Source organism: Grampus griseus, assembly GCF_964374135.1.
Source record: "Grampus griseus genome assembly, chromosome: 19".
Classification (NCBI taxonomy): domain Eukaryota; kingdom Metazoa; phylum Chordata; class Mammalia; order Artiodactyla; family Delphinidae; genus Grampus; species Grampus griseus.
The window spans coordinates 32,873,231-32,900,726 of NC_139013.1; positions in this window are offsets into that span (position 1 = coordinate 32,873,231).

Consider the following 27,496-nt stretch of genomic DNA (forward strand, 5'->3'; position numbering starts at 1 on the left):
ATTCTCCTTTTTAGATTTCAACCATTTCCCTTCCATTACAACCTACGTGAAATATTCTAATTCCAGGCCCAATCGTCTACTCAGCATCTGTAACTGGTTGCCCAATAGTCATCTCCAGCCTCATGTGTTCAAACCTCTATCTCCACGTCTGTTCCTCTTGAAGTTACTTTTCTTTCAGCCTAGGCTCATATCATGACTTTGACTTTTCAGTTTTGTGCTTTATTTAAAGTTACCTAAGATTCCTAAATTTCAGTTTCTTCATTTATAAAATGAGAATAATGCTAAATAATCAATACAGTTTTTGTGAGAATGATCTAACGGTGACAAGAAAATCTACTATTTATTGCATATTAGCTATGTTCTGTGTGTCAAACACAGTCCTGATGGTTTACATGAATTGTTATTTATGAAAGGAGAGTATGTAAGTGGTTATTGCTATTATAACCAGAAGCCTGGGATTTGAAGCTCACTTCCTTTTTAATTTTATTCTCACTGAAGCTTAGAGCAGTGAGTATGCCAGTCACTGCTTTCCTGGGAGAGAGAAAAAACTATCCTTCCGAGTCTATATTCTTGGAATACTAGGCAATTTCATTTTTACTTTATCCCAAGCAAATCCTTAAGCCTACGGGAGAATGTTGCATGCCAAATCTGCAGTTCATAGTTGAGACACTTGGATTGTTAATTTTCATAATTAACGTTTAAATAATTATCCCAAATTCAAAAGTGTGTATAGTAATTGCTCTTCAGTTCTCCAGTCATAACCAGTTACCTGATGGAATCAAAGAAGAAAAATATGTAATTTTGCTTTGGAATTATGACATTAAACACTTGCAGCTTACCATGTAGTTATAATAGGGAACTTTTATGAACATAGGAAAGACTTACTTGTTTATAGATAAAAATTAATACCATTGGTATTTGTCTTTCAGTATGAATTCTGCTAGAGATTTGCAAATCAATCTCATATGATTTATGAAATAATTGGATTCCTTAATATTTTTCAGGACTTCATCACTAATACCCAGTGGGCTGAGTAGCAGTAGGCTCAATGGGTTCATAATTTAGTGGTATTGAACCTCTTTGTTTATTTTTATGTTCACTTGTCTTTTTAATTTTGTAATATGTGCCAAATTCCTGACAGAATATTCCCGGGAAAATTCATAAATGCAGCCACACAAACTCATGTAAATTCTCAGGTATTAATTGAAGGAATAATAGGCCATCAGAAGCCCATCTATCAACACTCTACAGACCCCAGGTTAAAATTCCTCTATATTAGAGGATCTTTGAGGGTCTTGGGATCCAAGCTTTTCAAAATACAGGAAGCAACTAGAATCATTAACTGTGTATCCATTTGTGTAATAAAAAAGTCATTTATTCCAATTAATTTTCTCAGTATAACTTGCTTCCTCAAGCGTTTTTAAAGTCCAACAGATATTTAAAAGTGTTTCTGCTTGGAATTAAAGTGCTCTTCCAGGAGGCAATGAATGAAGCACTTATCTTACATGTCTGCTGGAGGAGATTGTATCTTTATCCTTTCAAGAGAGAGTCTTTGGACCTGAAGAATTAAAACTAACCAGAAAGAAGCAGCACGGTAATAGAAGAACAGACACGTGCAATACTGTAATAATCTATATGTTGGAGAAAAGTCAAAAATGTTTTCTTTTATTTCATAACCTGGTGGTTTCCAGAGCATGTTTTTGTCTTGTCTACATAGATAATAGCATGCATGGCACATTTCACATATTTAGCTTTCCAGTCGTAATTTAGCTTCAAAGTCAATCAGGTACATTCAGTGAAGTATCTGCGTTTATGGAGAAACAGCTTAAGTTTTCACAAACTGCTACTGGCGGCATAAACCAAATCCAATGAAAAAACTAACCTGAAAATGATGCATAGAATAATATTCTTTAATGAAATTGTTCTCATTTTCTGATTTGCATTTTCTTTAACAATTTCTAATAATATTAGGCCAGGCTTCAGAGACGTGGTCTCATATAAAAGATAACGAAGTGGGGCTTCCCTGGTGGCGCAGTGGTTGAGAGTCCGCCTGCCGATGCAGGGGACACGGGTTCATGCCCCGGTCCGGGAGGATCCCACATGCTGCAGAGCGGCTGGGCCCGTGAGCCATGGCCGCTGAGCCTGCGCGTCCGGAGCCTGTGCTCCGCAACGGGAGAGGCCACAGCAGTGAGAGGCCCGCGTACCGCAAAAAAAAAAAAGATAACAAAGTGAAAATAAGACATTCCAGGCAGAAGTGGACAGGGCAGGTGAAGTCGTAGGGATGTGGAATGCCACCAAATTTTATAACACGTTTTCTTAATCCAAACATAATTACTTCATTACAAAAATTGGGATCGCAACATCATTTAAGAAAATTAGGATTGCAACATTGTGGGTATATTTCTTGTTATGTCTTATGTTTTGAGTTCACTATTGGTTTTGGTCATGAATGTATCATATCCCAATGATAAGAAATCACAAACGCTACACTGAACATCTTTTCATCTTCTCTTTCAGTACACGACCACTAACAAACCCATCCTACCTTACTCAACAATGCTGCTATCCAACATTTAATAAGTCCCTAGCATGTTCATGCATGATGTTTGATTGCATATATTTCAATAAACTTTCTCAATTACTCTACATAGTAATGAGAATAAAACATACATGTTTTATTCAAGAGAGGCAATTAAGCTCAGAAAGGTCATATGAAAAGCCCAAGACCAAACTACTAGAGGCTGAGCCAGGATTCGAATCCGGCCATTATGGCTTCAGAGAAATCATTCTTACTAACTGTACCATTGTTTGTGATAAATCAACAACTTTGAACACAAAATATGGCAAATCTATAACCTTTTCTCCCCATTTGGACTTGAGTCATCTTCTTTTTCCTTTATCTTGTACCTTTATTTCCCTAGCCCCCTATTCACATGACCCCCATGCCATTAGGGACCCTTTTTTTTTTTTTTTTGGTAGATTAGAGACAGATGTTCCAAAATGCAGCAGGATAAATGTTTGTTTGTTTTGACTTCTTCTCATGGGACTACTGACCTATATTTTCCTTTTCCGTAGGGCTCTTTCTGAAATTCTGATGTTTATACAAAGGGGAAATTTTCCTGTTTTGTTTGTGAATAATTGTTCCTCTGATTTCTCTGTTCAGATTTTTTGAGTGGTCTAGTATATAGAAACTCTCTTTCCCATTGCAGTTTGGTACCAATTGAATTATAAAATGAAGGAATAACATGGATAGGGACAGAAATATAGTCTTTACTATAAATACAAGCTGATATTAAATAATATAGCTCATATCTCTAGGACGAATGTCTTTCAAATAGTGAAACTTAAAATTAAGCTGACATCACCCAGTGCCACACAACCATGGTCTGGGACAAACCCCAAACCCACAGAGGCACAGTGCAAAATATGATTTCTGTGGGGAGCTTGAGTTCAGAAGGAAGAGAGGAAAGAGCAAGGGGATGACATACACACCCAGTTTATCTCTCCAAACTCCCAAATCAACTGTGTCCTCCTTTTCCACAAGAGAAGGACCCAGTTGGGGGTAGGAGGAGAGAAGCCAGAGGAACTCCTGACACATGGAACAAAATTTCTGAAGTGGGGAAGAACCACCCCTCCACCCAATGCTCAGATATTTGTACAATAAGCTAAATATTAAACCGTGAGATGAGTCAAATAAAAGATGTGGATACCATCAATAAAAGACAATGTAAAACTAGACTGAAGGCAAGTGCCATATATAAAACAGCTTTTTTTAAAAACATCTTTATTAGAGTATAATTGCTTTACAATGGTGTGTTAGTTTCTACTGTATAACAAAGTGAATCAGCTATACATATACATATATCCCCATATCCCCTCCCTCTTGCGTCTCCCTCCCACCCTCCCTATCCCACCCCTCTAGGTGGTCACAAAGCATCGAGCTGATCTCCCTGTGCTATGCAGCTGCTTCCCACTAGCTATCTGTTTTACATTTGGTAGTGTATATATGTCCATGCCACTCTCTCACTTTGTCCCAGCTTATCCTTCCCCCTCCCCGTGTCCCCAAGTCCATTCTCTACGTCTGCATCTTTATTCTTGTTCTGCCCCTAGGTCCTTCAGAACCATTTTTATTTTTTAGATTCCATATATATGTGTTAACATATGGTATTTGTTTTTCTCTTTCTGACTTACTTCACTCTGTATGACAGACTCTGGGTCCATCCACCTCACTACAAATAACTCAATTTCATTCCTTTTTATGGCTGAGTAATATTCCATTGTATATAGGTGCCACATCTTCTTTATCCATTCATCTGTCGATGGACACTTAGGTTGCTTCCACATCCTGGCTGTTGTGAATAGGGCTGCAGTGAACATTGTGGTACATGACTCTTTTTGAATTATGGTTTTCTCAGGGTACATTAGTGGGATGGCTGGGTCATATCGTAGTTCTATTTTTAGTTTTTTAAGGAACCTCCATACTGTTCTCCATAGTGGTTGTATCAATTTACATTCCCACCAATAGTGCAAGAGGGTTCCCTTTTCTCCACACTCCCTCCAGCATTTATTGTTTGTAGAGTTTTTGATGATGGCCATTCTGAACAGTGTGAGGTGATACCTCATTGTAGTTTTGATTTGCATTTCTCTGATGATTAGTGATGTTGAGAATCCTTTCATGTGTTTGTTGGCAATCTGTATATCTTCTTTAGAGAAATGTCTATTTAGGTCTTCTGCCCGTTTTTGAATTGTGTTGTTTGTTTCTTTGATTTTGAGCTGCATGAGCTGCTTGTAAATTTTGGAGATTAATCCTTTGTCAGTTGATTCGTTTGCAAATATTTTCTCCTATTCTAAGGGTTGTCTTTTCGTCTTGTTTATGGTTTCCATTGCTGTGCAAAAGCTTTGAAGTTTCATTAGGTCCCATTTGTTTATTTTTGTTTTTTATTTCCATTTCTCTAGGAGGTGGGTCAAAAAGGATCTTGCTGTGATTTGTGTCATAGAGTGTTCTGCCTGTGTTTTCAGTTTTATAGTGTCTAAAACAGACATTTTTTAAAGTAGAAAATGAAGAACTTTAAAAAAATCTAGAGTCCTTTCCCTTGAGATAGGTAAAAGTGGTCAGTAAATTTGCTCTTTATTTTACTATCTGGTCATAGTTTTTGTAAGTGTTTTCTGAAATTGTATAATCTAGCCAAAACATCTCAGGTCAGGAAAGCACTGAAAATAATTCCTTGGATGCTTTGATTAAATATTTGAGAGATGATAGTATTACAATTTGTTCTAAACTGCTCAGCAGAGCACACATTTTTAAGAGGAAAGCACATTATAGAAAATATGTCTCTTTCTTTTTTCAGTTGCTTACGATCCCAAAAAAGAGCTGTTGGAAATTGCAGAATAAGAGAACAGACCTCTCTTTTGTTGCAGGAGAAAGTTTAAAAAAAAAGTTAAGAGGAGAATAATAACTGAAAGTTGAGATTTGGCAGACAGTGTGATATGATCTGATTTTCAATCAATCTTGAAACGGAGAATTTAAACACCTCCATCTGACGTCAAATAGAAATGACCTATCGGTCATGCGGTCAGTGTTTCTGAGCTCAGGATGCCTTGCAGTAAAAGATTTTCTGCTTTATTTTACTCTTTCTCCCTCCTCTACCAAATCCCCAAATTCTCTTCCTTGCTTTTAGTCCAAACCAATAGCTTGATGAGACAGAGTTGTGTATTGAAAAGAGTGTTGGGATAGAATGTCTTTGAATATTAACATCAACGTTTTTTGTCTTATAATTATGAAAAAACTCCCTGAGGTTCAGATTTGTGTGTAAATTGATAATACTACTATCTTGCAGCTTTTGCTTTGAGGTTTTTTAATCTATAATGTGTACATTCCATCAGGGCAGGCACGTGCCTCTTGTCATTCAGTTTGTTTTGAACAAATAGCACCATGCCTTGCACATAATAAAAGCTCAGTTGATTGAATTACATTGAACTATGAGGATTAAATATGAAAAAACGTATAGAACCTAGGTCATAGAATTGTTTCCTAAGTGTTACAAGAAAACGGCATGAGATGTTTAAATGAACAGAGATGGGTATAATACTTTATTTTTGCATTCATAAATCTTAGACCAGGGAATCTGCAGAAGTAATCATTTTCCTTTATTTAAGAAGATCCAGCACTGCTTTAGGGAATATAGGAATTTACATCATTCACCAAACACTTTCATTATTTTGTACCAATAATCCCTTCCATTTATGGAGTTCTTTTTAATAAAAGAAATACTTTTTTCTTCACACAAATCCTTGTTGCATAGAAAGTTCGGTTTTCTCTTTTATTTGGTAAGCCACGGAAGCATATTATGGTAAATAAAAGCTCAGATTTTGGAGTTCTTGGAGCTGAAGTTTAAATCTAAGTAGTCTAACCTCCTGTGTGACCTTGGGGAAATTATTTAACATCTCTGAGCCTCATTAGCCCCATTTTATAGATCAGGAAACAATCATGTTTACCCCATATGGTTGTCGTGAAGATGAGATGGGATAATGCATGTAAAGCGCTCCTGGCAGTGGTAAATAGAAAGTGTTAATCAATTTTGGCTTTTATTTTCGTAAGTAACACCTATTCTGTCCCAGGCATTATACTAGGCAGATAATATCACCTGTTACCATAATTAAAGATTGAAGGTAAGAAAACATGACTTGTTCTAGATCACAATACTGGTGAGTGTGCAACAAGGATCTATGTTCCAGATCTCTTGGTTTCAACTTCCACCTGCACAGTCTTCAAGATAGATACAATGCAGTGTTTTGCCCGATAGTATAGCAGTTTGAGACTATAATTGTGGATTATGCTAATAGTGATCAATGGGATATGGGACTCTATATCTTTACCTGCTCCTCCATGTTTAAACTTTGAAGAGTTTACAATTGTGTATCTTGTTGCAGGCCTAATAGTGACACTGGCCACGTGGAAGCAGGTCAGGTGGGAGAACTTCACAAGGCCTCCCTTCCTTATGGGGTCCGTGTGAATGGAATGGAGCCAGAGAGTACCAGATAGGAAGTCTGATTGCCCAGAATTTAGTTTTATTCAGTGCATCAAGTCTGCGAGGTAGAAATTTACAACCCCACTTTAACGATGAGTAAACTAAGCCACACTGTGTGTGACTAACTTGCTTAAGATCACAAAGCTAGTAAGCACTAGAGGTGGTATCAGTGCTGGACAGAGTCAATCAATATAATTATTCTTTTTTTTTTAACATCTTTACCGAAGTATAATTGCTTCATAATGGTGTATTAGTTTCTGCTGTATAACAAAGTGTATCAGGTGTACATGAACATATATCCCCATATCTCCTCCCTCGTGCATCTCCCTCCCACCCTCCCTATCCCACCCCTCTAGGTGGTCACAAACTACCGAGCTTATCTCCCTGTGCTATGTGGCTGCTTCCCACTAGCTATCTATTTTACGTTTGGTAGTGTATATATGTCCATGCCACTCTCTGACTTCGTCCCAGCTTCCCTTTCCCCTTCCCCGTGTCCTCAAGTCCATTCTCTATGTCTGCATCTTTATTCCTGTGCTGCCCCTAGGTTCTTCAGAACCATTTTTATTTTTAGATTCCATATATATGTGTTAGCATACGGTATTTGTTTTTCTCTTTCTGACTTACTTCACTCTGTATGACAGACTCTGGGTCCATCCACCTCACTACAAATAACTCAATTTCATTTCTTTTTGTGGCTGAGTAATATTCCATTGTATATATGTGTCACATTTTCTTTATCCATTCATTTGTTGATGGACACAGGTTACTTCCACGTCCTGGCTATTGTAAATAGTGCTGCAATGAACATTGTGGTACATGACTCTTTGAATTATGGTTTTCTCAGGGTATATGCCCAGTAGTGGGATTGCTGGGTCATATGGTAGTTCTATTTTTAGTTTTTTAAGGAACCTCCATACTGTTCTCCATAGTGGCTGTATCAGTTTACATTCCTAACAATAATTCAAGAGGGTTCCCTTTTCTCAACACCCTCTACAGCACTTAAGGTTTGTAGATTTTTTTTTCACATTTGCAAAACAGTTGTATTCCAACATTTTCATGGAATTTTTAAAGCAATTTTAAAAATTAAAAAAATTGTGACATTCATCTAGCAGTTTTACAGCGTAAGAACATGGTTTTCATACTTTTTTTTTATATTCCCATGGTGTATTTATTTATTTTTGAATTCTTGAATTTTATTTTATTTATTTTTTTTATACAGCAGGTTCTTATTAGTTACCCATTTTATACATATTAGTGTATATATATGTCAATCCCAATCTCCCAATTCATTACACCACCACCTCCACCCCCCACCCCTTTCCCCCTTGGTGTCCATACATATGTTCTCTACATCTGTGTCTCAATTTCTGCCCTGAAAACCAGTTCATCTGTACCATTTTTCTAGGATCCACATATATCCATCAATGTACGATATTTGTTTTTCTCTTTCTGACTTACGTCACTCTGTATGACAGTCTCTAAATTCATCCATGTCTCTAAAAATGACCCAATTTTGTTCCTTTTTATGGCTGAGTATTATCCATTGTATATGTATACCACATCTCCTTTATCCATTTGTCTGTCGATGGGCACTTAGGTTGCTTCCATGACCATGGCTATTGTAAATAATAGTGCTGCAATGAACATTGGGGTGCATGTGTCTTTTTGAATTATGGTTTTCTCTGTGTATATGCCCAGTAGTGGGGTGGCTGAGTCATATGGTAATTCTACTTTTAGTTTTTTAAGGAACCTCCGTACTGTTCTCCATAGTGGCTGTATCAATTTACATTCCCACCAACAGTGCAAGAGGGTTCCCTTTTCTCCACACCCTCTCCAGCATTTATTGTTTGTAAATTTTTTGATGATGGCCATTCTGAACAGTGTGAGATGATACCTCATTGTAGGTTTGATTTGCATTTCTGTAATGATTAATGATGTTGAGCATCTTCTCATGTGCTTGTTGGCAATCTGTATATCTTTTCCGGAGAAATGTCTGTTTAGGCCTTCTGCCCATTTTTGGATTACGTTGTTTGTTTTTTTGATATTGAGCTGCATGAGCTGCTTGTATATTTTGGAGATTAATCCTTTGTCAGTTGATTCATTTGCAAATATTTTCTCCTATTCTAAGGGTTGTCTTTTCGTCTTGTTTATGGTTTCCATTGCTGTGTGAAAGCTTTTAAGTTTCATTAGGTCCCATTTATTTATTTTTGTTTTTATTTCCATTTCTCTAGAAGGTGGGTCAAAAAAGATCTTGCTGTGATTTATGTCATAGAGTGTTCTGCCTATGTTTTCCTCTAAGCGTTTTATGGTGTCCAGTCTTACATTTAGATCTTTAATCCATTTTGAGTTTATTTTTATGTATGGTGTTAGAGAGTGTTGTAATTTCATTCTTTTACATGTAGCTGTCCAGTTTTCCCAGCACCACTTATTGAAGAGGCTGTCTTTTCTCCATTTTATATTCTTGCCTCCTTTATCAAATATAAGGTGATCATATGCGTGTGGGTTTATCTCCGGGCTTTCTATCCTGTTCCATTGATCTATATTTCTGTTTTTATACAAGTACCAAACTTTCCTGATTACTGTAGCTTTGTAGTATATTCTGAAGTCTGGGAGCCTGATTCCTCCAGCTCCGTTTTTCTTTCTCAAGATTGCGTTGGCTTTGCGGGGTCTTTTGTGTTTCCATACAAATTGTGAAAGTTTTTGTTCTAGTTCTGTGAAAAATGCCATTGGTAGTTTTATAGGGATTGCACTGAATTTGTAGAATGCTTTGGGTAGTAGAGTCATTTTCACAATGTTGATTCTTCCAATCCAAGAACTTGGTATATATCTCCATCTATTTGTATCATCTTTAATTTCTTTCATCAGTGTCTTAAAATTTTCTGCATACAGGTCTTTTGTCTCCTTAGGTAGGTTTATTCCTAGGTATTTTATTCTTTTTATTGCAGTGGTAAATGGGAGTGTTTCCTTAATTTCTCTTGCAGATGTTTCATCATTAGTGTATAGGAATGCCAGAGTTTTCTGTGCATTAATTTTGTATCCTGCTACTTTACCAAATTCATCGATTAGCTCTTGTAGTTTTCTGGTAGCATCTTTTGGATTCTCTATGTATAGCATCATGTCCCCGGCAAACAGTGACAATTTTATATTTTCTTTTCTGTTTTCAGTTACTTTTATTTCTTTTTATCCTCTCATTGCTATTGCTAAAACTTCCAAAACTATGTTGAATAATAGTGGTGAGAGTGGGAAACCTTGTCCTTTTCCTGATCTTATTGGAAATGGTTTAAGTTTTTCACCATTGAGAACGATGTTGGCTGTGGGTTTGTCATCTATGGCCTTTATTATATTGGGGTAAGTTCCCTCTATGCCTACTTTCTGTAGGGTTTTTATCATACATGGCTGTTGAATTTTGTCAAAAGCTTTATATGCATCTATTGAGATGATTATATGGTTTTTCTCCTTTAATTTGTTAATATGGTTTATCACATTGATTGATTTGCATATATCAAAGAATCCTTGCATTCCTGGGATAAACCCCACTTCATCATGGTGTATGATCCTTTTAATGTGTTGTTGGATTCTGTTTGCTAGTGTTTTGCTGAGGACTTTTGCATCTTTGTTCATCAGTGATTTTGGCCTGTGGTTTTCTTTCTTTGTGACATCCTTGTCTGGTTTTGGTATCAAGGTGATGGTGGCCTCGTAGAATGAATTGGGGAGTGTTCCTCCCTCTGCTATATTTTGGAAGAGTTTGAGAAGGATAGGTGTTATCTCTTCTCTAAATGTTTCATAGAATTCGCCTGTGAGGCCATCTGGTCCTGGGCTTTTGTTTGTTGGAAGACTTTTAATCACAGTTTCAGTTTGGGTGTTTGTGATTGGTCTGTTTATTTTTTCTATTTCTTCCTGGTTCAGACTCAGAAGGTTGTGCTTTTCTAAGAATTTGTGCATTTTTTCCAGGTTGTCCATTTTATTGGTATATAGTTGCTTGTAGTACTCTCTCATGATCCTTTGTATTTCTGCAGTGTCAGCTGTTACTTCTCCTTTTTCATTTCTAATTCTATTGATTTGAGTCTTCTCTCTTTTTATCTTGATGAGTGTAGCTAGTGGCTTATCAATTTTGTTTATTTTCTCAAAGAACCAGGTTTTAGTCTTACTGATCTTTGCTATCGTTTCCTTCATTTCTTTTTCATTTACTTCTGATATGATCTTTATGATTTCTTTCCTTCTGCTGTCTTTGGGTTTTTTTTGTTCTTCTTTCTCTGAGTGTTTTAGGTGTAAGGTTAGGTTGTTTATTTGAGATGTTTCTTGTTTCTTGAGGTAGGATTATATTGCTATAAACTTCCCTCTTAGAACTGCTTTTGCTGCATCCCATAGGTTTTGGGTCATCATGTTTTCATTGTCTTTTGGTTCTAGGTGTTTTTTAATTTCCTCTTTGATTTCTTCAGTGATCTCGATTATTTAGTAGTGTATTGTTAGCCTCCATGTGTTTGTATTTTTTACAGATTTTTTCCTGTAGCTGATATCTAGTCTCCTAGCATTGTAGTCAGAAAAGATGCTTGATACGATTTCAATTTTCTTAAATTTACCAAGGCCTGATTTGTGACCCAAGATATGATCTATCTGGGAGAATGTTCCATGAACACTTTAGAAGAAAGTGTATTCTGTTGTTTTTGGATGGAATGTCCTATAAATATCAATTAAGTCCATCCTGTTTAATGTATCATTTAAAGCTTGTGTTTCCTTATTTATTTTCATTTTGGATGAACTGTCCATTGGTGTAAGTGAGGTGTTAAATTCCCCTACTATGATTGTGTTCCTGTCGATTTCCCCTTTTATGGCTGTTAACATTTGCCTTATGTATTGAGGTGCTCATATGTTGGGTGTATAAATATTTGCAATTGTTATATCTTCTTGGTTTGATCCCTTGATCATTATGTAGTTTTCTTTTTTGTCTCTTGTACTAGTCTTTATTTTAAAGTCTATTTTTTCTGATACGAGAATTGCTACTCCAGCTTTCTTTTGGTTTCCATTAGCCTGGAATATCTTTTTCCATCCCCTCACTTTCAGTCTGTACGTGTCCGTAGGTCTGAAGTGGGTCTCTTGTAGACAGCATTTATATGGGTCCTGTTTTTGTATCCATTCAGCCAGTCTTTGTCTTTTGTTTGGAGCATTTAATCCATTTATATTTAAGGTAGTTATCGATATGTATGGTCCTATTACCATTTTCTTAATTGTTTTGGGTTTGTTCTTGTAGGTCTTTTCTTTCTCTTGTGTTTTGTGCCTAGAGAAGTTACTTTAGCATTTGTTGTAAAGCTGGCTTTGTGGTGCTGAATCCTCTCATCTTTTGCTTGTTTGTAAATGTTTTTATTTCTCCGTTGAATATGAATGAGATCCTTGCTGCGTAGAGTAATCTTGGTTGTAGGTTTTTCCCTTTCATCACTTTAAATATGTCCTGCCACTCCCTTCTGGCTTGCAGAGTTTCTGCTCAAAGATCAGCTGTTAACCTTATGGAGATTCCCTTTTATGTTATTTGTTGTTTTTCCCTTGCTGCTTTTAATATATTTTCTTTTTATTCAATTTTTGGTAGTTTGATTAATATGTGTCTTGTGTTTGTCTCTTTGGATTTATCCTGTATGGGACACTCTGCTCTTAGTGGACTTTATTGACTATTTCCTTTCCCATATATTTTCTCAGTCCCTTTCTTTTTCTCTTCTTCTTCTGGGACCCCTATAATTCGAATATTGGTGCATTTAATGTTGTCCCAGAGGTCTCTGAGACTGTCCTCAATTCTTTTCATTCTTTTTTCTTTTTTCTGCTCTGCAGTAGGTATTTCCAGTATTTTATCTTCCCGGTCACTTATCCCTTCTTTTACATCAGTTATTCTGCTATTGATTCCTTCTAGAGAATTTTTAATTTCATATATTGTGTTGTTCATCATTGTTTGTTTGCTCTTTAGGTATTCTAGGTCCTTGTTAAACGTTTCTTGTATTTTCTCCATTGTATTTCCAAGTTTTTGGATCATCTTTACTGTCATTATTCTGAATTCTTTTTCAGGTAGACTGCCTATTTCCTCTGCATTTGTTTGGTCTGGTGGCTTTTTACCTTGTTCCTTCATCTGCTTTGTATTTCTCTGTCGTCTCATTTTGCTTACCTTGCTGTGTTTGGGGCCTCCTTTCTGCAGGCTGCAGTTTTGTAGTTCCCGTTGTTTTTGGTGTCTGCCCCGCAGTGGGTAAGGTTGGTTCAGTGGGTTGTGTAGGCTTCCAGGTGGAGGGGACTGGTGCTTGTGTGCTGGTGGATGAGGCTGGATCTTGTCTTTCTGGTGGGCAGGACCACATCTGGTGGTGTTTTTTTGGGTGTCTGTGAACTTATTATGATTTTCAGCAGCCTCTCTGCTAATATGTGGTGTTGTGTTCCTGTCTTGCTAGTTGTTTGATATAGGGTGTCCAGCACTGTAGCTTGCTGGTTGTTGAGTGGAGCTGGGTCTTAGCACTGAGATGGAGGTCTCAGAGTAGCTTTAACCATTTGATATTAAGTGGGGCCAGGAGGTCTCTGGTGGACCAATGTCATGATCTCGGCTTTCCCACCTCAGAGGCTCAGGCTGGACACCTGGCTGGAGACTCTTTTGGGAAGTCTGAGGTCTTCTGCCAGTGTTCAGTAGGTGTTCTATAGGAAGTGTTCCTCATGTAGATGTATTTTTGATGTATTTGTGGAGAGGAAGGTGATCTCCACGTCTTACTCCTCTGCCATCTTGAAGCTATCCCCAATATAATTATTCTTAAGTTGTGTATTATATTTCTAACGTACATTTGTATGATTATACTTTTATGGAGATATTTAGAATTACAAAGTTAGTTAAGATGGGATGTGGATGTGTCAGAACAATGCTACCTGGTAAATTCTTGAATTTTCCCAAGGATACCTAGCAAATCTTCAAATATTTTTGGGTGTTAGGCCTCTCAGCTGTGAAATGGCATGGTACAGTAGACATTTTAAGACTTGATAAGTTCTGCATTATTCTAGATACTCTAAATCAATGTCTATTTAGTTAGGCAAGTATTAGAATATCTTGACTTAAATGAGTGATTAATTACCAATCATCAGTCTGAGAGTATTATATTATACCAGGAGTTAATCTGTAGTTTTCAGGCCTCAACTATATTAAGTAATATATTTTTGGTGGCTGGTAACATCCATCACACTGCTTCTTTTTGCTAGATATTTTAAAGCCAATAATCGTAATATTTTTACTGCATTAGTTTTAGTAATAATCTTTTATTGAATATTCAGGAAATCGATTATTAACAAAGTGTATGTTACATAGTCTGATCCTGTCTCCAGTAACCTCACAATATACTTGAGCACTAATAACCAAAAAAGAAGACTCCCACACATCTGTAACTAACCAGAAAGCCTGAGTTGTATCCCACTGATGGGTAGGCTGGAAGCCAAGCTTGACAGAGCCTTCTTACCTTTATATACTTTGTTTTCTCTATCATATAAATGGAGAGAATGTCAGATCTGTGTCAGAGGGTTTCCCTCTTAAATGCCTCTGAATATCTGTTATAAGGGCTTCTTATATTTCAGTTCAATCCATTCTCTAGATCACACAGGAAAAAACTGTAAAGATGAGAATGGTAAATCAACAGGAAAAGTGCTCAGAAACCATGAGCCCAAGTCTACCTTAGAAACACTTTGGTCTTTTAGGCAGGACACAGTTTTGAAGTTCAAGGGCAGAGTCCTTGTGTTAAAAGGTGAATATTTTCAGAGTTAAAAGCAATACTCTTTCATGCTCTTTTTTTTTTTTTTTTTTTTTAATGTTTCAGCAAAGCTCCAAAGGCCCAGAAAAGAAAATAAAGGGAGTACTTTACTTTTCCTCATTTCTCATTTTATTTTTCTTTGTTCATGAGGAGGTGGAGCTTCTACTGAGGAGCTGAGGTTAGGGCTGCTGTAAACTCTCTGCAGTGCCCCATCAGAGGACAGCCCCCACTGTCAGGGAGCAGTTGTGCTGACATGAGGACAAGCAGCAATTTCAAGGCATCGCCTGAACTGGCCGGCTCAGGAGTGAAGACAGCTTTGTTGCTCCATCCTCAGAACAGGGAAGGTGGAAATATGGCCAGGGCAAAGGTGGAGAGTCAAGAGGGGATACAGATTTGCCCTTCTGACAAATTCTACTGCTCTGGAAGTCATATGAGGTGCTTGTGAGAGATGACATTATGATTTCTCGCCCCAAGAGTATAATTGAAGCAAAAAATCTAGGAACAGAAGTTGAACTTCAGATAACAGTTTTAAAAAAGAAAACTCTAAGGACATAGCAAAGATGACTATTTGATATTCTCTCTCTCTTTGGCATAATTACCCTTAAGGTAATGATTACTTGATTGTTTGGCCAAAAGAGGAAACAGAAGGCTAATACAAAGGAAAAACTAGTACAGACAGAAGTGTCAGGTTGAGTGAGAGGAGAGGTTTGGGGGATGGAGATAAGAAATAAAATCTAGCTGAAATGCTGTATAACTGAATTAAGTAAAACATTTGTAATATATTCTTGATTGTAAAAAGTATATAGATCCTTCTTTTTTGCACATGTATGTACACATATACACAGACATTCATGCACATGTACATGTACAGGCACATGTACATATCACCTTCCTTTTTAATAGAAATTTTATTGAAGTATAGTTGACTTACAATATTGTATGAATTTCTGCTGTATAGCAAAGTGATTTAGTTATGTGTGTATATATATTTTCATATTCTTTTCCATTATTGTTTATCACAAGGTATTAAATATAGTTCCCTGTGCTATACAGTAGGACCTTGCTCTTTATACATCCTCTATGTACTAGTTTGCATCTGCTAATCCCAAATTACCAATCCTTCCCTTCCCGCACCTCCTCCCCCTTCACAACCACAAGTCTGTTCTCTATGTCTGTGAATCTGTTTCTGTTTCCTAGCATATCAGCTTCCTTTAACGACTACAACTGGGGAGTAAGAATAGGAGTCAAGGAGAAAACTTTCCATTTTTTACTTAGCCTGTCATGTATAGAATCTCAAAATATTTTTGTTGAATGAATGGCATGAGAAATGAACAAATGAATGGAAATAACTGATCCTTCAGATCACTTCTCTTTCAGGGTTACACTGTATTCTTTGGAGACCCTAATTCAGCAGGGAGTAAAGATGAGAGCTGTCCTAGAGCAGGAGCAGAGTCAAGTTTCTGCCTATCGATAACCTTTTGATTGAATGTCCAGTAGTTGGAGGTAGAGAGAAAAGCTGGGAGGCTTTTGTGAGTACTCAGTATTGGGCTCTGGTGAGCAAAATAGATCGCATTAGCTTGTATCAATTTCATTTATAAATCAGATATGTCACAGATATTATCAAAATAGATCCCATACATACCTGGAATTTAGAAGGAGAAGGTATAGAATATGATATCTTTAATACTGTACAAGTTATGATTACTTAATAGAAATATTTGAGCATTAAGTGAAGAAATGAGAGTAATTCCTCTAAGAAAAAGTGGAGCTAATTTGTATTAAGTGCATACTAGATGCCAGCCTGTTTTTTGGTACTTAACGTGAAGTAATTAGGTACTTTACATAAAGTAATTTGGCATTAGTATTTTTTTTTAATACAGACAAGGAATTTGAGGGCAAAGTAAACACATCACAGGACAATAAAGTGAAATATTTTTGTCTGCATCTCTAGCTGTGATGAGGACAAGGAAAGTAGACTCTTGTATGGAGGGGAGGAGAGCATAGGATGAAGAATGGGATTTCGACTATTTCTTGAGGCCTAGGGTGGGGCTTTTATAAAGACAGAAACCGTCAAAGTTTTTTTCAATCCCCCATAGCACTTATGTGTGAGAACCTGGATCTCCATCTTAGCATTCCTGTCTCCTTGTCATGTGTGTGTACGTGTGTGTGTGTGTGTGTGTGTGTGTGAAATATTTATAGGTTGGGTTCTTTAGGAAACAGGACAAGACAGAGCAAGTAGTACAAAATGTATATTAGGGAGTAACCTTGGGGAGCTCCAGAACAGAGATTAGAAGTGGTTAGGCATTATACTACCAGTTTGCTTAGGCTTTGGCCAGAGGATGCTCCCAGAAGAGTAGGACCTTGACTCTAAAGTTGATAGGACCCTGATGAAACTAGGAGCTGGAGGCTGCCTCCTAATCAGACTGCTTGCACCCAGGCAATGAGTTTTTTCTTGAAGTGGGATTTGAGCAGTTTATCGCCAATTCTCATTTCCGTCTAGTATATTTGGATCTTCTAGTATATTTGTTGATCCGTTCTTGAAAACATATGGAAATATATGAATGTTTTTCTCATCTTTACACAACAGGCTTAAATGATAAATGATATATCCAAGTTTTGAAGGATATTCTAAAATAAAGCCAGTGTTTCCTCTGGAAGAGTGATTTTACTGTTTTCACCCATCTTTGGTTATTCTGTGAATTTTCACATTTCTGAATCATCAGACTGCAAATACTAACTTTTCTCCCCCTGGTTCCAAATCTAATTTAATCAATAGCAGAACTGGCTCATTCTCTTCTCCAATGTAGGTCTTTCAGCCTTGCCTGCTTTATTTTATTTTGCTTAATTTTTATTATATAAGTTTCAAGTGTACGGTATTAAAATTCAACATTTGTATGCAGTAAAAAATGATAACCATCACAAGTCTAATTACTATCCATCACCATACAGTTGACCCCTTTCCCTCTGGTAACCACTAATCTGATCTCTGTATCTATGAGTTTATTTTTGTTTTATTTCATTGGTTAATTTGTTTTTTGTTTTTTGTTTTAGATTCCCCATATGAGTGAAATCATTTAGTATTTGTTTTCTTTGTCCAACTTATTTCACTTGCATAATACCCTCAAGGTTCATCCATGTTGTTAAATGGCAGGATTTCATTCTTTTTTATGGCTGAGTGGTATTCCATTGTGTATATGTAGCACATCTTCCTAATCCATTCATCCATCAATGGATACTTAGATTGTTTCAATATCTTGACTAATTGTAAATAATGCTGCAATGAATTTAGCATTTCATATACCTTCTTGGATTAGTGTTTTTGTGTTCTTTGGATGAATGCCTAGAAGTAGAATAGCTGGGTATGTAATAGCCCTATTCTTAATTTTTGGAGTAATCTCCATACTATCTTTCCATAGTGGCTGCACCAATTTACACTCGCACCAACAGTGTATTTACACTCCCACCAACAGGGCTCCCTTTTTTTATACATCTTCTCCAACAGTTCTTATTTTTTGTCTTTTTAATTATGGCCATTCTAACAGGTGTGAGGTGATAGCTCAGTGTGGTTTTGATTTGCATTTCCCTGGTAGTTAGTGATGTTGAACATCTTTTTGTGTGTCTGTTGGCCATCTTTATGTCTTCTTTGGAAAATGCCTATTCAAATCCACTGCTCATTTTTAAATTGGGTTGTTTATATTTTTGTTGTTGAGTTGCATGAATTCTTCATATATTTTGGCTATTAACTCTTTATCAGATGTATGATTTGCAAATATCTTCTCCAATGCAATAGATTGCCTTTACATTTTGATGATTATTTCCTTTACTGTGCAGAAGCTTTTTAGTTTGATATAGTCCCATTGGATGTTGCCTTTGAAGTCATTCACAGAAACATTGCTAACACAGATGTTATTGAGGTTACCACCTATGTTTTCTTCTAGGAATTTTATGGTTTCAGGTCTTACATGCAAGTCTTTAATCCCCTTGAGTTAATTTTTATGTATAGTGTAAGATAGTGGTCTAGTTTCAGTCTTTTGCATTTGGCTGACCAGCTTTCCCAGCACCATCTACTGAAGAGACTATCCTTTCTCCATTGTATTTCTTTGCTCCTCTGTTGTAAATTATTCATGTATATGTCAGTTGTTTTCTGAGCTCTCAGTTCTGTTCCATTGATCTTTGTGTCTGTTTTTGTGCCAGTACCATACTGTTTTGGTTACTGTAGCTTTGTAGTATAATTTGAAATCAGTGAGTGTGATACATCTAGCTTTCTTCTTTTTCAACATTGTTTTGGATATTTGGGATCTTTTGTGGTTCCATATAAATTTTAGAATTATTTGTTTATTAGTTCTGTGAAAAATGTCTTGGAATTTTGATAGGGATTGTATTGAATTTGTAGATTGCTTTGGGTAGTATGGACATTTTAACCATATTAATTCTTCCAATCCATGAACACAGAATATCTTTCCATTTATTTGTGTCTTCTTCAATTTCTTTCATCAATATCTTATAGTTTTCAGTATATAGGTCTTTTACTTCCTTGGTTAGATTTATCCCGAGGTATCTTATTCTTTTTGATACAGTTGTAAATGAGATTGTATCTTAATTGCTCTTTCTGATAGTTCATTATTAGTGTATAGAAATGCTATAGTTTCTATATATTTATCTTGCAACTCTACTGAATTCATTTATTAGGTCTAACAGTTTTTTGGTGGTGTCTTTCAGGTACTGTATATGTAATATCATGTCATCTGCAAATAGTGACAGTTTTACATCTTTCTTTTTCTTTCTTTCTTTCTTTCTTTCTTTCTTTCTTTCTTTCTTTCTTTCTTTCTTTCTTCCTTCCTTCCTTCCTTCCTTCCTTCCTTCCTTCCTTCCTTCCTTCCTTTTTTCTTTCTTTCTTTCTTTCTATTTGGATGCCTTTTATTACTTTTTCTTGTTTTACTGTTTTGGCTAGGACTTCCAATACTATATTGAATAAAAGTGGAGAGAGTGGGTGTCCTTGTCTCATTTCCGATCTTAGAGGAAATGCTCTCAGCTTTTCGCCATTTCATATGATGTTAGCTGCAGGTTTGTCATATATGGCCTTTATTGAGCCATGTTCCCTCTATACTTACTTTGTTGGGAGTTTTTATCAAAATGGATATTGAAATTTTTCAAATGCTTTTTCTGTGTCTATTGAGATGATCATGTGATTTTTATTCTTTGTTTTGTTAATGTGATGTATTGCATTGATTAATTTGCAGATCTTGAACCATCCTTGTATCCCTGGAATAAATACCACTTGATCATGGTGAATGATCATTTTAATGTATTGTTAGATTCAGTTTGCTAATATTTTGTTAAGGATTTTTGCATCTATGTTCATCAAAGATTTTGGCCTTCAATTTTGTTTTTCTGGGGTGTTCTTGTCTCATTTTTGTATCAGAGTAATTCTAGCTTTGTAAAATGTGTTTGGAAGGTTTTCCTTCTCTTCAGTTTTTTGGAAGAGTTTGAGAAGATAGGTGTTAAATTTGCTTTGAATATTTTGTAGAATTTGCCAATGAAGCCACCTTGTCCTGGGCTTTTGTTTGTTGAGTGATTTTTGATTACTGTTTCAATCTCCCTTCTAGTAATCAGTTTATTGAGATTTTCTGTTTCTCCATGATTTAGTCTTAGAAGATTGTATGTTTCTAGGAGTTTATCCATTTCTTGTAGGTTGTCCAGTTTGTTGGCGTATAATTATTTGTAGTAGTCTTTTATGATGCCTTGTATTTAACTTCTCCTCTTTCATTTCTGATTTTATTTATGTGAGTCCTCTCTCTTTTTTTTCTTGGTTAGTCTAGCTAAAGGTTTGTCAATTTTGTTTATCTTTTCAAAGAATAAGCTCTTAGTTTTACTGATCTTTTCTGTTGTTTTTTAGTCTCTATTTCATTTACTTCCTCTCTGATCTCTATTATTTCCTTCCTTCTACTAATTTTAGGCTTTTTTGTTATTGTTGTTGTTCTTTTTCTAGTTCCTTTAGGTGTAAGTTAGATTGTTTGTTTGGGATATTTTCTTGTTTCTTCAGGTAAACCTCTCCTTTGATTTCTTCAATGACCTATTGGTTATTCAGTGAAATACTAACTCTTAGAATACAACTTTTAGATGTAAACTCATAAATTTGAATTTAAGTAATATGGTTGGAATATCTATTAATATTTTTAATTATGTTATTAAACATAAAAATTTAATTTCTATACCTATATATATTTATTCAGATCATAGGCATTATGTCTGTGATTTAACTCATGCTTTGAGAAGTGGAGGAGTATAATTATTTAACTCATGCTTTGAGAGGTGGTGGAGTGTAATTTGATTAATTAGTTTATTTATTTATTTATTTATTCTTTAGAAAGGACTCATGGTTTTGAGATGAGTCCTGAACTATCTCAAGTTGAGATAAAATCTGAACTAAATGTTGAAAAAGGAGTAAGAGAGGATCACCAAATGAATGAAGAAAGAACAAGGGGAACTCCAGAAGGAATTTATTACATTGAATTAGCAAAGAATAAAATGTGTGACCTCCTTGAAAGGAGAGAGGGTTGCACAAGGAGTTGCGTGAAATCTAAGTGGATCCAGACTGTGTAGAGTCCCATATCCAGGGCAGTATTTAACAGCAGTTAAGAGTATGACCTGTAGTGTCATAGATACCTGGACTCAAACTCATGTTCTGTCTTTTTCCAACTAACAAAGATGATTTTGGACAATTCTTCTTTCTTTAGTTTCCTCATCTGTATAATGGGAGTGATGGTACCACTTTAAATATCAAATGATATAATGAATGCAAAGTACTATTCCCAGTGCCTGGTACATAGTAAATACTCATCATTAGATAATGTAAAATAATCAGGATATGCATATCATTAATATTATAATTATTTTATATTTCAGTAATTTTCAAATCACATAACAGTATATGTAAGCACTCATTTACATCACATTTTTAAAATACTAAAGCCATGTCCCCTTTATATAAAACCATCTCCCATATGATGGGGTTTTCATGGCAGTCTACATACAGTCTGAATAGTGGGAGAGAGCTTCAGATATTTGCCTTTAGTACTACTGAAATCTGATTGTGTGGTGCTGATTAGATAATGCAGATGTGTGCATATCAAATGTCTCCAGAACACTCATTGTTTAGATTATTTTCACAATACCCCCTACATGAGTCGTCTTCACCTGTCTGTTTATTGTGTTTACTTTCCTATAAATTGGTGAAGAACCTGTGGCTGTAATCTTTAGGTAGTTAAAAGAAATAAACAATTCAAATGAGGTGTTTGGTTTATGTTTGTTTTTCTCTGTCTCTGATAATTAGGGATGAATCATGCCTTAGATTTATTCTCAAATGGGAAGCATTCATGAAACTAGCAAGACATGAACCTCCAATTAGTAGGGCAATAGATGGCAAATTTTTTCCAATCACGCCTTACTCTTCTCTCACCCTACCCTACCCACCCCCTCCCACTCCCACTTAATTGAGAAAATGTTGTTATTTATCTGTCATTTCATGAGTGTTGATTAATAAAAATTGCAAGATGTTAGTGAATAAGGCCAAGTGTAGAATAGCAGGGCTTCCTAGTGTGCGGTTCCCTACTTTCAGTCTGTTGTTCCTCTAGTCCATCCCCAATGCTGTTTCCCTTGTGACTCTTAAAAATGTAAATCTGATCATGTAGGCCACCTGCCTCAACCCTTCAGGGGCTCACTCCACTCTCGCTTTCTAGATAAATTATATTCAAATAGCTTAGCATAGTGTTCAGGGCTCCTTCAGATTTGATCCTCAACTGTTGCCAGTCTCAGCTGCCATCCTTTTGTACTGCATTCTTCACCGGGATGGAGTGAGCTGCCAGAGGCAGCATGAGCTTTCGTGAGTCTCAGTGCCTTTGCATCACACCTGAGCCCCTCTTTTGTTTCCTCTCTAGTGCTCACTCATATTTCACAGCTAACTCAAAGGTGGTTGCTCTTTTCTAAATGCCTTCCTTGACACCCCATCTGACATGACTAAATTTGATTTCTTTTTCTCTGTTTCCATAGATACCTGAATGAATCTTCTTAATGGTAATTATGACAGTGTTTTAGAATATAGTGGCATTCATAATTTGAGACAGAGAGGGAAGAGAAGATTAAATTAGAATTGATACCCCTGCAACAGCCTTGATAAGAAAGGAAAAATTAAAGATAACATCATAATTATTTATGAATATTTTGAAGATCCAGTGAGAATGATGGAAGAATATTCTCTTGAACACACCTGCTCAACCCTGCCTCATTCAAATATTACGAAACACGTAAAAACAAGCAGAGGGTCTATGCTATGCATGCATATGTAACATAATCCTGAAATGAATAATTGGTCACATTTATTGAGTGGCCTTTTCGTAGACATTGCTTTTGAGCCTGTGATGAGAAGTAAAATATACCCCGCTTTAGGCAGTTGAGGAAACTGATTTGTAAGTGCCAACTGTGCCACATCTCAATGTTAGTTAAGTGGCAAAGCTGGGGATAAAACCCTTTCTACTTGACCCTGAGGCCTATGGTGATGACAGGGATAACAATGAAGGTACCTTAGTGAATCAACAAAGATGAGGTCGGCTGAAGTGAAACCTCCAGTGTGGTTTGACAAACCTGTATCGTTTAGCGTAACCTGCTCTACTGTCTAGGGCAAACCTAAGGGGTGACTAGGCTGACCTGATATATCTTTAAGTGTCCTAACTGTTATGTAATTCTAATGACCATTAGGAGATTAAAAAAAATTATTGGAGTGTAGTTGATTTACAATGTTGTGTTAGTTTCAGGTGTACAGCAGAGTGAATCAGTTATACATATACATATATCCACTCTTTTTGAGATTCTTTTCCCATATAGGCCACTACAGAGTACTGAGTAGAGTTCCCCATGCTATACAGTAGGTCTTTATTAGTTATTTATTTTATATATAGTAGTGTGTTATATGTCGATCTCAACCTTCCATTTATCCCGCCCTGCCCTTTCCCTCCTGGTAACCATAAGATTGTTTTCTACACCTGTAACTCTATTTCTGTTTTGTAAATAAGTGCATTTGTACCATTTTTTTAGATTCCACATAAGCGATATCCATTAGGAGATTATATCTCATTGGAGGGAATGGTGGTGGGATCTTTGTACCAATAGAATGTATTTCAGTTGTCTTTTCAATTGTAGTTTTCCTATCAACTGTGATCAGTTTCATGCAGAGGTCCTTTCTCTTTAATTCTTGGTTCCGTCATGTCAAATTTAGTAGGTACCGTGTGGAAGACAATCAATGTTTCTTAAATGGTATTGAATGAATGTAGTTTATCTGTCTTTTAGATAGAGCCCAATGCTGAAAGAAGAGTTTAGAATGCTCTTGACAGTAGATTTATAGATTTGTAGAGTTGGAAGGAAATGTAGTGGTTGGGTAATCCAACACCTTCATGAGTTAGTGACCAGTTCATGCTTAGAAGCCATGCTTCTAGTTTGCCCACTGTCATACCTTCTCTCTCCTTTGGAGTTCAGAACTGAATGGCTGTTAGATTCATAACATTAAAGATTGATGAAGGATCTTGGTGTTCAAATAGTCCACCCTCTCACCCAATAAAGAGGCACTTTTTACAGATCTCTGCTCATTTTGGAGGCTGGACACTAAGCAATGTGACTAGGGAGGTGTCTTCTACTAGTGCCCAGAATCATGGCAGCAAGACAGTATATGGAGCCTGTTGTTCAGGATTCCAGCTGAGGGCCAGAACAATGGGTCTTTTCTGAAAATATTTCCTGAGCTTTGGGTTGCTGCGTTTCAAACCAAAATATTGAAATGTGGCATATGGCCAATATTTATAGGCCATTTTGCCAAGGAACCTTCACAGAGCTTATTACCAGGAGGATTTTCATGATTACTACCATCACAATAAAAAAGGAATTCATTTGAGAAATAAACCCCTGGGCTCAGTAAACAAAACACAAGCATATCCAGAATCCTGGGTTACCTTTGCCAAATTCTCTCCCATCATCAGGCAATTGCCCAAAGAAACCCTGACTTCCAGCCAACTTGGGTTTCACAGAGAAATACTCAGACCTCTTCTGTTTTAACTTCATTCTTCCGTTCATGACTATAAACATTGTTTTAAATTCTTCATTTCAGGACTATGAAGATTAAAAAAATCTTTATAGAAGGAGTTCTATAGATTTAGTATTCCTAAATCCATTATCGTCATAAATAGAACTCCTAGATTTGGAATATGAAGACATATGATCAAATTTTTAATGAAATACTCTGATTAAGTCAAACTGCTAATACGTCTTCACGTTGCCAAAACTCAGAGCTACTCAGAGATGGGGATAATTTTCCTGGGTGTAATCATGACTCTTTGAACTGGGGTCAGCTAAAAGTGCTTCAAAGCCTGTCTAGTTCTCTTCCCTTAACCACTTTTCCTTCATTGCAACATGTCCTTCAATATGGGGACAACTGGATCTTTTCAATTTCATATACAGCATTTAAATTCATAACAGGGGTTGCCTAAGTTGAAATTTATCAAACAGTGGTGTGTTGGAGCTGGCTCATGAGAGCTAATTGTAAACTTTTCAGGAATGTTGAGAGCTGGTTGGTGGCCATGGTTGGGCTATTTATAACATGGAAATTGCCAAACGCAACAGATCAGGGCTTTTATTATTTGTTTAAGAGCATACCACTGCAAAGTGTTCACATACTAATTCATTCCTTCAAGGCTTTGTTAAAATGCCACTCCCTGTTTGAAGCTCTCTGTGATCCAGTGAAATCCCTTTCCCAATAGTACTTCATTTTGAAGCTTTTTATGAGATAAATAATTTTTACCCATGAAGTATGGACATTTATCCACATCCACATGTCTTATTTTTTCTAGAATCTTAGTTTATTGAGTGCTGGATTGCTATATGATTTAAAAAAATCCTTTAGAATGTCTTGTGTAATCCTTGCAGGTTTAGCACTCAGAAAATATTTTGTAAATTGCCAATAAAATATTAGCCCACTAGTGATCTAAGATTCTACTTATGCTCAGTTATGCCACTGCCTCCATTAAAACCTCAGTTGAGATTCTCCCAGTGGAAACCATAGCAGTATCAGGGTATTGATATGATATATCATCCAAAGAAGGTAAGAGTGAGCATGGAGTAGAGGGGGACAGCCTCTGTATTTAGCTTTGGCTGAGATAACACTCCTTAACTTTTAAAGACTGGTAATTTGATCCATTTCTTTGGTTATATAATTGCTCCCACTAGGGAAGGGGGTAGGAAGGGATATGCCATCTTGTGCTTTGAAACTGATAAATTTATTTCAGAGAGTACAGCATGCAAAAACATTACAATTTTTTTTTCAAGGTAGCACAGCTATGAGCATGCTTAGAGAAAGGAGGAGGATTTAAAGAAGAGCAAATGATTAAAATTTCATTTGGTCATTTCTTCACTTATTCACTCAATAAACATGTATTGGTTGAATAATATATTCTAGACTTTGTTTTAGGCACTGAGGATATAAAGAAAATAAGAATTTATGCATCCCTGTGGAAATTGCAGTCTATTAGAATTTGAAGGTGGAAGAAATGAATTTAGAAAGAGATTTCTTCAAAATTATGGGAAATTTAAGAGTCAAGTAGAATGGCAAATTGAAAGGACCAGTCAAAAACAGTTTTAGAAAGTGAAATGTGCTATGTCTAATGGTGAAATATACAAAGACTCTTTTTTCTTTGATATGATTGGAGTTGAGTTCAGAGGGAGAAAGAGAGAGAGTGAAAGAGAGATAAGAATGTGGGTTTGAACAGATTCCTCCTTCCTCCAGCCCAGATTTATACTTCCAAAGGTATATATAGATGCTATTTATACCCAGTGGAGCCATTAGTGCTGAAGAGTTTAGCTACATGGCTAGTAATTAGGAAGAGGCAACGAGAAAACCTATTTCCCCGAGGTCTTCTCCCTGCTTCACTCCCACAACTTCTGTCTGCCCACTTGTGCAATGGACATAGCTACAGCGATTCCGTTCTCACAGTAGCAAGATAAATCACTAAAGCCGTTTTGCACTTGCCCAGGGACTTTCAAGTGAGGATCTCAAAGTGAATCCAGGCTGCTGTGTACCACAAAGAGGGCCAACATTTCTCTTTGGCTTTAAAAGATGTCCCATTGTGAGAATGAACTTTGGGTTTTATCTCTCCCTTTGAAATAGATACATCAAAGTGAGACATCTGAAGGCAAAGACACAGTGATCCTCAATCCAAAGCCAAGTTCAAAAACAGAGATGAGTTGTGTTATTATGATATTGTATTTGCTGGATGAGATGGAGGACAAAGAAAGATTAACTTGCAAACATAAAACAGGCTTTGAAATTTCTATTAGTCTTGGGCCCCAGGGCACATACTTTTTCAGCAGGACACTTAGGTTTTAGAAGTAGGGTAGCAATGGCACATGTAACACATGAAACCTCATTTTTCTCTCAGTCTGAAATGTACAGTTATTCAAGTGAAATTTATTAATGATTAGATGATGAATGAGGAAAATGAGTATTGGAAAGTTGTTATTGAGAAGTGCTTCCTTTTTGGGGGGACCCAAGCTCATGCTTTTGAGGGCTGCATTCAGGGTTAGGCATTTTAAGTACAGCAGTGGCTTTCTGTATGCCAACTTTCTAAAGCATAATTCCAAGTCAGGTATACCTACCTAATTGTAATTGTGTAACTGTGCTTG